The 13402-nt window shown below is 33.0% G+C and overlaps 1 protein-coding gene and 1 pseudogene across 6 annotated transcripts in view; one reads left to right on the forward strand and one right to left on the reverse strand.

Annotated features, from left to right (window-relative positions):
• The window catches only part of Kansl1l (KAT8 regulatory NSL complex subunit 1 like), a 141880-nt gene that overhangs the window by 127181 nt on the left and 1297 nt on the right, over nucleotides 1–13402 (reverse strand). The window lies entirely within an intron of this gene.
• On the forward strand, nucleotides 3406–5096 carry LOC101978362 (tropomyosin-like; annotated as a pseudogene).

Genomic DNA, 13402 nt, shown 5'->3' on the forward strand with positions numbered 1-13402 from the left:
ATCAGGTTAGGGATATAGTTTGGTGGTAGAGCACTTGTCTAGCATATGTGAGGCCATGTATCATCCCACAGCACTGTACTACAAAAAAAAAATTGCATTATCACAACAAGTGTTCAACAAGTACTTGTGGATATGATTACATTTCAGAATTCAATTTTTTGACAAGGTTTAGTAAAAGTCAAAGAAAAAAATTCCAACTCAGAATCTCATCATACTTAAAAATGTGATTCAGTCCCATAATTTTGACAAAAAGCATCAATTTTACTAATAAATTGCTCTAAACCTCCATTTCTTAATCTTCACAACCTAAACAGTAATAATGACAATTAAAATGTACTAAATAATTTGTTCATAAGACCTAAGTGAACCAAACTTCAAATAAAGACATATAAATTCATAGCTATTAAAAATAATATAAAAATGTGGAAATAAAAAAAATGTGATAATCAGAACTCATATAATCTACAAAAATCTATAAATTATTCCTGAAAATATTTTTACCCACTTCACAAATAATACTCATCAGTTATCATTGTAGAAGGCATTATTCTTGCCTGGAAAATACTCGTTATTGTGCCAGATGATCACTAATGATTAATCCTCTCATTAAATAACTTTTACTGGATTTTATCAAAAGGAAGAGTTGAGACCATATTTTCTGATTCAAAGAAAAAGGTGACATAGTACCATTAAAAATTATGAAGGCTATTAGGGAAAATTTTTTACATTATTAGCAATCATAGTTTTTAAAGATAGCTAATGCTTTGGAACTATGATACTCCAAAATTTTTGTTTCCACACAAAAGATAATTACTACAGTCTCATATTGTGTGTCTCCAGATACTAGCTTTCACTATATTTCATTTTTATTATTTTATAAAAACTATCACAAATGACCAAGAAAGAAAAATTTCTATTAATTAAAAAAAAAGATACATCACAAACAAAGTCAAGCAAGTAATAGACTAAAAGAAGATATCTACAACATATACAACAGACAAAATATCAGTTACCAGGATATATAAAGAACTACAAATGGGGAAAAGGATAGGGCAAGAAAGCACTTCACAGATGATGACATCCAAATAGTCACTAAACATTTACTCAATTACAAAAGTAATATGAGAAATGTAGATTGTTAACAAAGCAAGAGCTCCTGTTATCTAACCACCTAACAAAAATGTTTCAAATGTGAAAATACCATTTAGGAAAAACTAAAAATAAGAAATAGAAAAAAGATACATAGATTGTTAAGAAATACAGATGACAGCAAAAAGAGAGGGAAAAGGAATGCAAGATTAAGTGTGGCCAATGGAATATTATTCAGCATCAAGAGAATAAAATCATGGCATTTGCAGGTAAATGGATGGAGTTGGAGAATATTATCCTAAGTGAAGGAAGCCAATCCCAAAAAAACAAATGCTGAATGTTTTCCCTGATATGAGGATTCTGATCCATAATGGGGATGGGGGGGCATGGGAGGAATGGAGGAACTTTAGATAGGGCAAAGGGGAAAAAGAGAAAGGGAATGAGCATGGGAGTAAGAAAGATGGTGGAATGACATCATTACCTTAAGAACACATATGAAAACACAAATGGTGTGACTCCACTTTGTGTACAACTAGAGACATGAAAAATTGTGCTCTATATGTGTACTATGAATTGAAATGCATTCTGTTGTCATGTATAACAAATTAGAATAAACAAATTTTAAAAAAGATTAAGTGTGGCTAAGGCCCATTTATGGTAGAGAACTAGAATAAAATTATATATGTGGTGTGTGTGTATGTATATATATGCTTGCGCACGCGCGCACACACACACACACATATATACATACACACACACACACATATGGCTTAATTGATATGATAAGCAGCTTCCAAAATGACCCTAATCCCCACATTCTGGTATTCACGCCTTTGTGTAATCCCCTCTAGTATGGACTGAATTTAGTGACTCACTTCTAATGAGTGAATACAATAGTAATGATGGGATGTGACTTCAAGAGATTAGGTTACAAAGAAACTGTGGCTTCCATCTTATTACCTTTTCTCACTCAAGGAAGCTAGCTGTCATTCTCTGAGCTGTAAAGATACATATGACAAAGAAATGATATCTCTCTGGCCAACAGCCATGTAAGCTATCTGAGAAGTAGATCCTTCCCCAGTCAAGCCCCGAGATGACTGCTGCTCCTGCCAACATCTTGATTGCAACCTGGTCAGAAAGACTGAACCAGAGGTACCCAGCTAAGTCTAGATTCACAAATCCCAAAAACTATAAATGTTTTAAGCCACTAAATTTTGATATTGTTACATATCAACAGATAACAAATTCACTTGTTTATCAATGTAAAATTTTAGGTTCTAGACTCTGAAAGGCCCCTACATATCACAGCCCCAATTCTAGGATTTCTATGAAGTCCTTTTATACCCTATTCCTACATGTATCCTTATTTAAAAAAAAAAAAATCCTAGTCTGCAATAAGTCTCTATAATTTGCAATCAAAAGAAGCCCATGAAAATAGGTATGTCTCCTTCATGTATTGAGCATAAAATGTAAGTGGATTTATTCCAATTGTTTATATACATAATCACTGTATATAACAATCTTTCCCAATTGAATATTTGAAACTATCGCTTCTGGTTACCTTCATATTATATATACTTTTCAGTAACACAAGTTCTCTGAAGGCTTAGATCTTTTACTATTTTAAGAACTACTGTATCCCCAATATAAACAAATATCTGATGTATATCAGGTACTCAATAAATGTCTGGTGAATAAATGAGTAGTTGCCACTATACTTAGAATAAAATCCAAAGTTGTGCTTACCATGGCCTACAAAGTTTTAAGATTATTAGGTTTCTGACTACATCATCTTCTACAATTCTCTCCATGGATTACTATATAAAACTCCAGAAACACTGGCCTTTGTGCTAATCTTGAAATACAACCCTCTGACTCAGTGACTATGCCTGCTATCCTCTTAGCCTGAAATAATTATTATTTTTCTACAAATAAGATGGCTACCTCCCTCACTTCATTCATGTTTCTGCTCTAAGGTCACCTGATTTAAGTCTTTCCCTGATCAATATATTTAAAATAACTTGAAACCCTTACTTCATGACTCTCCATTCTCTTCTAGTACATTCTCTTCTACCAGCATCACTACCTTACATTGTATTATATTGCACAAAGGAATATAATTTAAGGACAGTTTCGTTCAGCATTCTAGAATAATGTCTGGTACACAGTAATTCATGAATTTGTTGACTGAATTATTAAAATGTTTCAGAATTTACTAATTCTAATTACTATTTTTAAATAAATGTATAAACATAGCAATATATAAAAAGGATAATATTTCAAAACTAAGTAGAGCTTTTTAAATCATCACTGAAATTCACCTTATTAAAAAAATTTTAAAAATACATGATCTCAATAGATGCATAAAAAAGCGTTAAAGAAGGCAGAAGGCAGATATGGAGAAGGGGCTGGGTGAAAACATGGCCAGGATCACCACCATGGAGGTGGTGAAGCGCAAGATCCAGGTTCTGCAGCAGCAATGAGATGACGCCAAAGAGAGGACTGAGTGCCTCCAATGGAAAGTTGAGGGACAAAGGCGGGCCCAGGAACAAACAGGCTGAGGCTGAGGTACGCTCCTTGAACTGCAGGATCCAACTGGTCCAAGAGGAGCTGGACCATGCTCAAGAATGCCTAGCTACTGCCCTGCAAAGGCTGGAGGAATTAGAAAAGGCTGCTGATGTGAGCGAGCGAGGTATGAAGGTTATTGAAAACCAGGCCCTAAAAGATAAAGAAAAAATGGAACTCCAAGAAATCAACTCAAAGAAGCTAAGCACATTGCAGAAGAAGCAGATAGAAAATATGAAGAGGTGGCTCCCAAGTTAGTGATCACTTGGAATGCCCAGAGGAACGAGCTGAGCTGGCACAGTCCTGTTGTTGAGATGGATGAGCAGATCAGACTGATGGAACAGAACCTGAAGTGTCTGAATGTTGCTGAAGAAAACTACTCTTAATAAAAGACAAATACGAGGAAGAAATAAAGATTCTCACTGATAATTCAAGGAGGCAGAGACCTGTGCTGAATTTGCAGAGATCGGTAGCCTAACTGGAAAAGACAATTGATGATTTGGAAGATTAGCTGAAATGAACTAACTAAAGAGGAGCACCTCCATACACAAAACATGCTGGACCAGACTCTGTTCAACCTGAATGAGAGGTTAAGCTCCCCAGTCCCGCGCTGGTGCTGCTCCTCCCTCTGACCCTGACTCTGCCTGAGGCCAGCCAGCCTGAAGCTGCCCTTGAAACTGAAGGCTGATCTTTTAACTGGAAGGCTGCTTTCTCCTTTGAACACCCCCTTTACCCCCAACCCCTTGTATTTTTCACCAAACTGTCTCTGCTTCTTCCCAGAGATTCCAGCTAGGCTAGAGGCTGAGCACTTTTGGGAACAGCATTTAAGGGGATGTGAGCACAAGGCAAAAGTGTCTTTAAAAGTTTGTTGTGATGTACACATTTTGTGATTATCTGTTACAGTAACCACTTGTAAAACATTCCAAATAATTTCATAGCTCTGAAGCAGCATCTAATTCCCTTCTCACTTTTGGAAGGTAACTTTCCAGCCTAATCCCTATCGCTCTCTCCATAGAGGAGGAAAAGAGGAATGGACCTGCCTTACTGAAAGCCAAATAGAGCCAAAGAGTTTACTATGGGAAACCTCACTGCTCTGTGCAAAATACCAGCCAAACCAGAAAGGTGATTCCAAGGAGTTAGCCAAAAAACAAAAACCTTGCTATTCAGGGTTTTTTTTTTAGCTTTAAGGTATCTTCAGACAACTTTATTCTTTTTTTTTTTTTTTATCAGAAATGACCAAATTAACATGGTGAGACCTCTGAGACTTTTTGTTTTTTTGTGGTGCTGGAGATTAAACCCAGGGCCTCCTGCATGTTCAGCTAATGCTCTACCACTGAACCATATTCTTAGCCCCAAGACCAAACTTTTTCTCTATCTCTATCAGCTTCCCAAATGTTCACAGAATGGATCATGGGCCCCTTAATTTTGTGGTGACCACTTAATTGCTCTCCTACCTCCTTGAAAAAAAAAAAAGAAAATTATGTTTTTGCCACTGATTTAGCCACATAAAACTCATCTCATCGCCCTTTTCTGGGTCTGAAGCTGCTCTATCTAAAAGTGTCATCTCATTGTGCTTTGTATCAGTCAGTGCTGGAGAATCTCGAATAGCTTATGTTCAAAACTTTTTCAATTTTATATTATTTTGAAACTTTGCACCTTTGGGGGTTGGGGCACATAGCCACCCCATCTGGCTATGAGAGTCTATAGTCTGGGCTGGCAGTGTGCTGATCTTTCAGTTTCTTTCTCAACCCAATCCCCACATCTAGGTGAAGTTTCTGTAAGGTCTGTTAGGTGTACATCCTGCAGCTTATTGGCTTAAAATGTACTCTCCTTTGTTGTGGTCTCTTTGAGGCCAGTAGGGAGAAAGAGAAACAACAGTGCAACTGTTTTGATACTGAATATTGACAAGTGTCTTTTTGAAATAAAGAACCAGTCTCTCCAAAATAAGAAATAAATAAAAAATAGATAAAAAGCATTAGACTTCAATATCCATTCCTTGGTGGGGGCGGGGGGAACTCAATCAATCAGGAAGAGAGGAATTCCTTAACCCGGTAAAAAGCACCTACACAGAGTTGAAGATATAGTTAGTGGTAGAATGCTTGGAGTGCTTGGCTAGCATGCACAGGCCTTGGGTTAAAAAACCAGCACCACGGGCGGGGGGGGGGGGGGGGGGGGAGGGGGGAGGGGAAGAAGAAGAAGAAGAAGTCATCGTCGTCTGTGATTCAGATCATAATTAAATAGTAAAAGAATGGATTATTTATTTTTCCCTAAGATTAGGAATGAAGCAAAGTGTATGTTCTCAAAATTCATATTCAATGTTACACTAGAAGTCCTAATAAGTGCAAGTGCAATAGGGCAACAAAAGAAATAAAAGACATACAAATTAGAAAATAAATAAAACTGTCTCTACTCATAGATCACATCATAAGGAAAATAAAAAATAAAAAACAAAAACAAGCCTAGAACTAATGAGCTTAATAAGAAACAGAAGATCAACATACAAAATCATTTATATTTCTATATACTGAAAATGAGAAACTAGAAATACAAACTTTAAAAACATTAATAATTCCATAATCTTCCCAAACAATAATAATCATAATACCTCAAACAAGGAATGGGGGTGTAGTTCAGTGGTAGAGTTTAGTATGCATGAGTCCCTAGGTTCAATCCCCAGCATTAACAAAACAAACAAATAAATTTCAGACATAAATCTAACAAAATGAGTGAATTATCTATATACTGAAAAATTCAAAACAACAATGAAAAATACTGAGGTGTCCTAAAGACATGCAACAACACATTGTATTTATGGATTAGTCTGTTCAATATTGTTATGGTATTAATTCTCTACAAACTAATCTGTGAGATTAAAAACTCTCAATTAAATTTTGGCAGAATTTCCTGCTATATCAATATGTTACTTCAAAGATTAATATAAAAAGTCAAAGGAAACAGAATAACCAAAACAATTCTGAACAAGAACAAAACTGAAGGATTCACACTATCTAACAACTTATACTAAAGGACAGTGTTGCACTGTCCAAAGGCCACATATGTATGGTCAAGTGATTTTTTTTAAATTTTGTAATGCAGTGTAGAAAGATCTGTCTTTTTAACAAATAGTTCTGAAATATAGACATCCATATACAAAATAGAATAAAATAAAATAAAATAAACCTTAACACATACTTTTTACTTTGTATGAAAATCATCAGCTCCATCAGAATGAATCATGAGCCTATATGTAAAACCCAAAACTATAAAACTTCCAGGGGGGAAAAAAAGAAGAAAGTGTTTGTAATTTTGAGTTAGGCAAAGATTTTTTGGATGATACAAAAAACATTATTTACAAAAGAAAAAAAATCAATAATTTGAACTTCCTCAAAATTAAATGGTAAATAAACTTTTGAATTATTTCAAACAGAAGTTTAAAGCCTTTGGCATATATTTCCAGAAGGTATACATTCAGGAGTTAGTGGAAATTAAATGCATATACTACTGAAAATCACTGAGTGCATGATTCAGATAAACTGAATAATGGTTTTGACTACTACAGTTTAAATCGCACTTATTCTTAACTGAGTATTATTTCATTTATACACATAAAGGACAACTAGTAAGAGGCAGAATATATAAGGAATACTAATTTGAAAAGCATAAAATAGTGAGTAATTCTGTAAATTCGCCTCAAGATGATATCCATTAGTTCCATAAGCTGTACTCCATATGATTACAATTCTTCCACAGCACTGAAATGTGCCTTCAGTATTTCAGAGGCCAAATTTTTAAAAGGCAATGAAAATAATTAGCTACAAATAAATCCATCTGGTTTTAATCTGAGGTATTAAACTATCCATACCACAACATATTATTTATAAAGAAGTACTTATAAATGACAGCTGAAAAACTATTTCATCTTTTTAAAAATAAAAATGCACAAACTATGTAGATAAGCCAGTTAATTTTTAAGAGAAGTGAAAAAAGCAACGTTAAGTCATAATATTTAAATAATTTTATCTATTGTTGGCAGAAGCTAGATTCTAATCTTCATTTAACATATATTCAATCTAAAACCATGCATCGGTTAATACATATTTTTGAGCAACATGTGACTACCCTAAATACTAGAACAAGAGCAGTGAATGTGACAAATAAGGTTTCTACCCTCACAGAGCTTAATATTCAAGCAAATGGTAGCTACAGAATGAGTAAATAAGGAAATACCAAGTAAACAGGGTTTCATAAGTGCTTTATGAAAATTAAAGTATTGTACATGATAACTTTGGGGTAGGGGTAAGTTTAGATTTATAGAAGGCAGGCCTCCCTCTGGTTAACATCTTCTCTAAAATGACAGTAACAATATAACAAGATTTGTGATATGTCCCTTCCAACGAAAAAAAATAATAGAAAGCTTTAAGACAGGAATAAACTTGATGTGTTTGTGAACATAAGAAACCAGAGAGAGTAATAGGAAATAACAGCAGAGATGAAAAAGACTATATCTGTTTAGAAACATTTTATGTAAGTCAAAGAAAAGCTACTAGAGATTTATATGAGGGAATTTGGTATGACGTGACTTTTTAAAAATTACTCTGGATATTCTGTAAAGAAAAAAAAATTGTAATGGAACAAGACCGGAAGCAGAGAGACCAGTTAGGCAGGTATTGAAGTAATACAAATAAGAGAGAGATGGTACTAGCGACTTAGACTAGTTGAAATAAAGAAAAAAAAATGAATGAATTTAGAAAATATTTTAAGGTAGAATCAACAAAACTTTCCATGGTCAAAAGACAAATTCTAAAAGAGCTTCCTGATAAGTTTTGTGATCTTTATTAATATTCAGTTTCTAATTGTGCTCATAATTGTATGTTGGGGGTTATTTAGATCCTAGCTAAATTTAAGCATGTGTAGCTACTAAAATGCTACACTCTGGTTTATATAATCTTTTGGGAGAGGGTGGCCGCACTGGGTTGAACCCAAGTAAAGTCTACCACTGAGCTACATCCATAGCCCTTGTTATTATTTTGAGATAGGGTCACACTAAGTTGCCCATGCTAGCCTTGAATTTGTAATCCTGCAGCCTCAGCTCCCTCTGTGTGTGCCATGATGTCTGGAACCACCACCATCTTTGATGATTATTTATTTCATGTACTCCCAGGAAATTCAGGTACAATAAGTACCATTTCTAAAGGAGTTAGTCAAATGACAAGAGAACTTGAATGAACCTAAAATAGAAAAAAACTGGAAAAATTAAACTCTTATTGTTCATAAACATACATAAAAATTTTGAATACAACTAAATTATCAAGCTAACAGATTTAAGCTAAACTGCAAGAAACAATATCAGTAATCTTTTAAAGCAAGTTTACTAGAAAGCCTTGATTAACTGTCAACAGGCAATAGTATTTGATAATCCAAAAACCAATTATATTTCTAGATATGAATTTCACTATTATGATTTTACAACAAAATTTTCAACTTACATTTCACTTTAAATTAGAAAAAAAAATCCTTAGCACCTTGGAGGTCCAGAAATTTTGTGGAAAGAAAAAAAAAAATCTGCCATAAAACCATTACAGATAATCCACCAAGTAATAATCCTTTGGAAGACAACCCTAATTTCAGTATGTTCTCAACCCAGACCAAAATTTCTTAGAAGTCTCATAAAAAGCACCAATTGGAGAGAATTTTAGTAAGAGAAATCAAAGTTTATAATTTTAAATAATAAAAATATTTTATATTACAAAGAATCAAAAATTTTTTCTTTTTGATTAAATTTTGTTAGCATAATCAAATAAATCCAGTAAGAACAATGAGCTGAATTATACTGTTGAATATAATGCCATGAATTCTAATTATCAGTCTATAATTTCATTTAAACACCATTCATTATGAATTAAGGAAGCAATTAATTGTTCTGAAATTGTACTACTAAAAATAAAAGGCCTTGCTCTTGTCTCTAGAATGTTTCCAGAAGTGGCTTAATCTATATTTTTAGGATTCAAAAATCACTCATATTTTATGAGTTTAGCATTAATTAAACATAATTTAATCCACTGGACATCATGAAAAGTACAAAACTATCATGTCTCAAAACCAGTATGTACATAGTAAGATAATTAACAAAAAACAATTATTGAGTTGGTTCAGACACTTTAGTAATCAAGCCTTGACTAGTTACCATATAGGTCACATATTCCAAATAATTTTTGAAATATTTGTAAAAGAAAAATTTTAAATGTGTTAATCTAGTCCTTCTACCTTCAGCATTAAAACTGATAATATAGGTGGAAATCACTTTCTATGAAGAATGAATATTAAAGACCAAATCTGATTTGCCACCCCTAAAATACTCCTCCAGATTTTTATTGTGATTTATACTCTAGGATGCATATACAGTCCATGGAAAATATTCTATCCAAATCTACCCCAGAACATTAAATTTACCCTTCTCGTTGTAATCTTGATAAACACAGTGCATTTCCATGTATAAAAGCAAAACTAGAATAAAAAAAATCACATGGAAAACACATTCACCTGCAAGCTAAAAAAACATCAAAGATCACCAGCAGCATTTTGAAGTAGAGTCCTATCTTAAATTACTTTCACACTTAAGACTTAAATGTGATAAATAGCTTACCCATAATAACAGAAAAAAAAAGATGAGGGAAAATACAAATCTTTTTAGCAAAATATGAATGTACTTTTTAAATTAAAATATGAGGGAACTCAAATTTTCTAACATTATATAAAAATGAAAAATACAATTAAAACAACAAAAGGAGAATGAGTTCACAATGGTACCGTTTTATTCCTCAAAAAAAAAAATATATGGTGTTTTTTCAAAATTTCTTTGTGCCTTATAAGGAGAAATCTCAATTTATAGCCAAAAGCACTGCAGTAATTGGCATGACCAGGGTACAGTGTACTTTGTATTCAATTATGTTTATAAGCAAGAACTTCTTCCACTTTGAAAACTATGCCTAAAAAGGAATTCTCTTTGAAGACTAAAGGAATTTAATTAAAGATAAAGCCACTTGGGTGGCCACATAGCACATCAAACAGATCATACTTCAAGCAGAATTATTACCATTCAGTTACAAGTGCATGACTCATAGGAATATAAATGAAGTGTACTTTTCTGTATACATCAATTTGGTTGCAGGAATTTACATCTAAAAGTACACTATCGCATTTGCTCAGTTAATACATCTGGGCTTCAATTTAATTTCAGGTGGCAAACACTGATTAATAACCTACTACCAAGTACATTACTTTAATTACTAAAAAATAACATCCTTGAGAATTCTTGGTCTTATAGGGCTGGAAAAAGCCTCAATATTACAAATAAAAAAAAAATTCATAAACAACTTTATCAAAGCTTAAATATTATAAATGAATGAATTTCCACAACCATACAGAAATGTTTCTATGAACCTAAAAGTAACATTAAATATTTTAAAACATCTCCATTATAAATTATCTTCAGTTTTCATTACAGGTTGTCTATGGGAAAGAATATTACCATTTTTATTAACATTTTCTGGGTATTTATTTATCCTACACAATTAAAGTATAAGGAGCGTACTTCATTGAAACATCCACTCAAGACGCCATTTTAAAAACAGTAGAAATCTTTTGGAAATGATATACCTTCCTTACCTTTCTAAATTTAACAAAGTAATATAGGATTGTATTATGTCACAGGATTATTATTATGTACAATTTTCCATTATAATACTGCAAAGCAATAATAACTATAGGCAGAGATAAAAATGATGTGCTTTAAAGTCAATAACTGCTTGCTAATTCCCCACTAGCTGACACTTGTATTGTAAGCAGCTCCATTCCTTGCTGTTTATAACTTGATGAACCAAATCAATAAACAATCCTAAATACAAGTCCAAACCTGAAGATAGCAGCTTCTTGCCTCCTTCGACTAACATCTGATACAATACAAATTTAAAGAACATGAACAAGAAATAACTGAATACGTGAAAGATCATGAAAACAGAACTACACGTTACATATAAGATTTTTGTGCAGATCTATAGCAGTAAAGGATGCAACATATAAAAACAGGTGGACTGTCAATAATCTGAATAATAAAACAGGAAACTTTAGACACTAGGCATCCTTTTTGCCAAACCAAAGGCTACAGTAAACTAGAATGCTCAGAGTGAAATCTTTAGTTCCATAGAAGACAGACAAATGAGTAAATGAAAAGAAATAATCCCAGTTATGTTAAATGGCAGCAAAACTGGATAAAGCACTTGAATACAGCAATTGGACAATGAAAAGCTACTAGACCTTTTAATAGATAACTGTGATTATCTATTAAATCACACTGAGATCAGTGAGGCCCCACCTGAAGGAACTCAAATCAATCAGTCAAGTATTATATTACTAACAATGTACTCTTAAATTGAGTAAGTCAAAAAAGCAAACAACTTCTTGACTTTTCATAAATTAAAGGTAAATATGGTATATATTGTGCATCCACAGTGATTTGCAGCATGTCCAATATGAAATACCTTTTTTTTCTCAAACACCTTATAAGTTATGAAATAAAATAGATATCCCACACTGACATAAGTGAAAAGAGAAAAGATTTAAATGAAAATTAAAGAAAGGTTTTTCCTTTTTAAAGCTAATACTGGGTGATAAACAAAGATGTAATAAGAGGCATGCTCATACCACTGTAAGCGTATATCTATACAACATTCTGGAAAGTAATTTGGTGATGTTACAAGAGTCTTAAAAATAAGAACAACAACAAAAGACTGTCTGACTCGGTAATTCTCTTCTACAAAACTAGGGGGGAAATTCCCAAGGATTTATGTCTATTCTTTGTAATTTATACTAGCAAAACATCCCAAACATCTGCCAAGAGAAAGAACTTAAAATATGATAGTTATGAGATGTTAAGCAGATATTAAAATATTTTTTCCAAGAATATTAAATGACTTGTGAATGTTTGAGCTAAAATTAAGAAAATACTGTATGATCCCTGTTTCAGGAAAAACACACATATATGCTTTAAAAGTGTTAGACAAAAATACAAACTTTTATTTATTTGCACTCTCTAGTTTTCAACTTATTTTACAATAAGACCCAACAAAATAATTGTTATTAAAAAGGCACATATTACCAAACAAAATTAAAATGTGTAAGTCGATATGACAGACTTTGCCTGGATTAAGAAGAATTTCACATTTAAAAAACAAAAAAACTTCAGAAAGGCAGGATTAGTAATGACAGTCTATGCAGATTAAACCATGAGGAAATAGTGGCAGACCCTAACACTGAGTAAGTGGAAAACGAGGGAGAATCAAGGATAAGAGTTACAACAGATTTTTTTTTAAATGAAGTTTAACCTATTTCATAATTTTTGTTTCTATTCCTCCAAATGCTGACTTTTAAAAAGCTGGCTGGCTGTTTAAAAAAAAAACAATTTTTGTTATAAAGCCATTATTACTTGGCAATTTCAGTATTTGTAGTATCGGTAAAGATTACAAACCCACACAGGCATTTGATCTTCACAACAATCTCTTGGGAGAGCAATCATATTATGAAAGGATTTACAAGAGGAAACAGAGATGAGAAAGGTTGTAACTTGCCCAAGGAAATGGCTAGTTTTAGAAGTGGAAAGGGTAGAAACTACTCACTGCTACGCCTCTTTCTCAAACAATCTGCGTTCCATAACACCGGGTTTTTCTCCAAAATTGAATTATTACCAAGGCTG

This window comes from Ictidomys tridecemlineatus, chromosome 7 (genome assembly GCF_052094955.1).
Source record: "Ictidomys tridecemlineatus isolate mIctTri1 chromosome 7, mIctTri1.hap1, whole genome shotgun sequence".
Lineage (NCBI taxonomy): Eukaryota > Metazoa > Chordata > Mammalia > Rodentia > Sciuridae > Ictidomys > Ictidomys tridecemlineatus.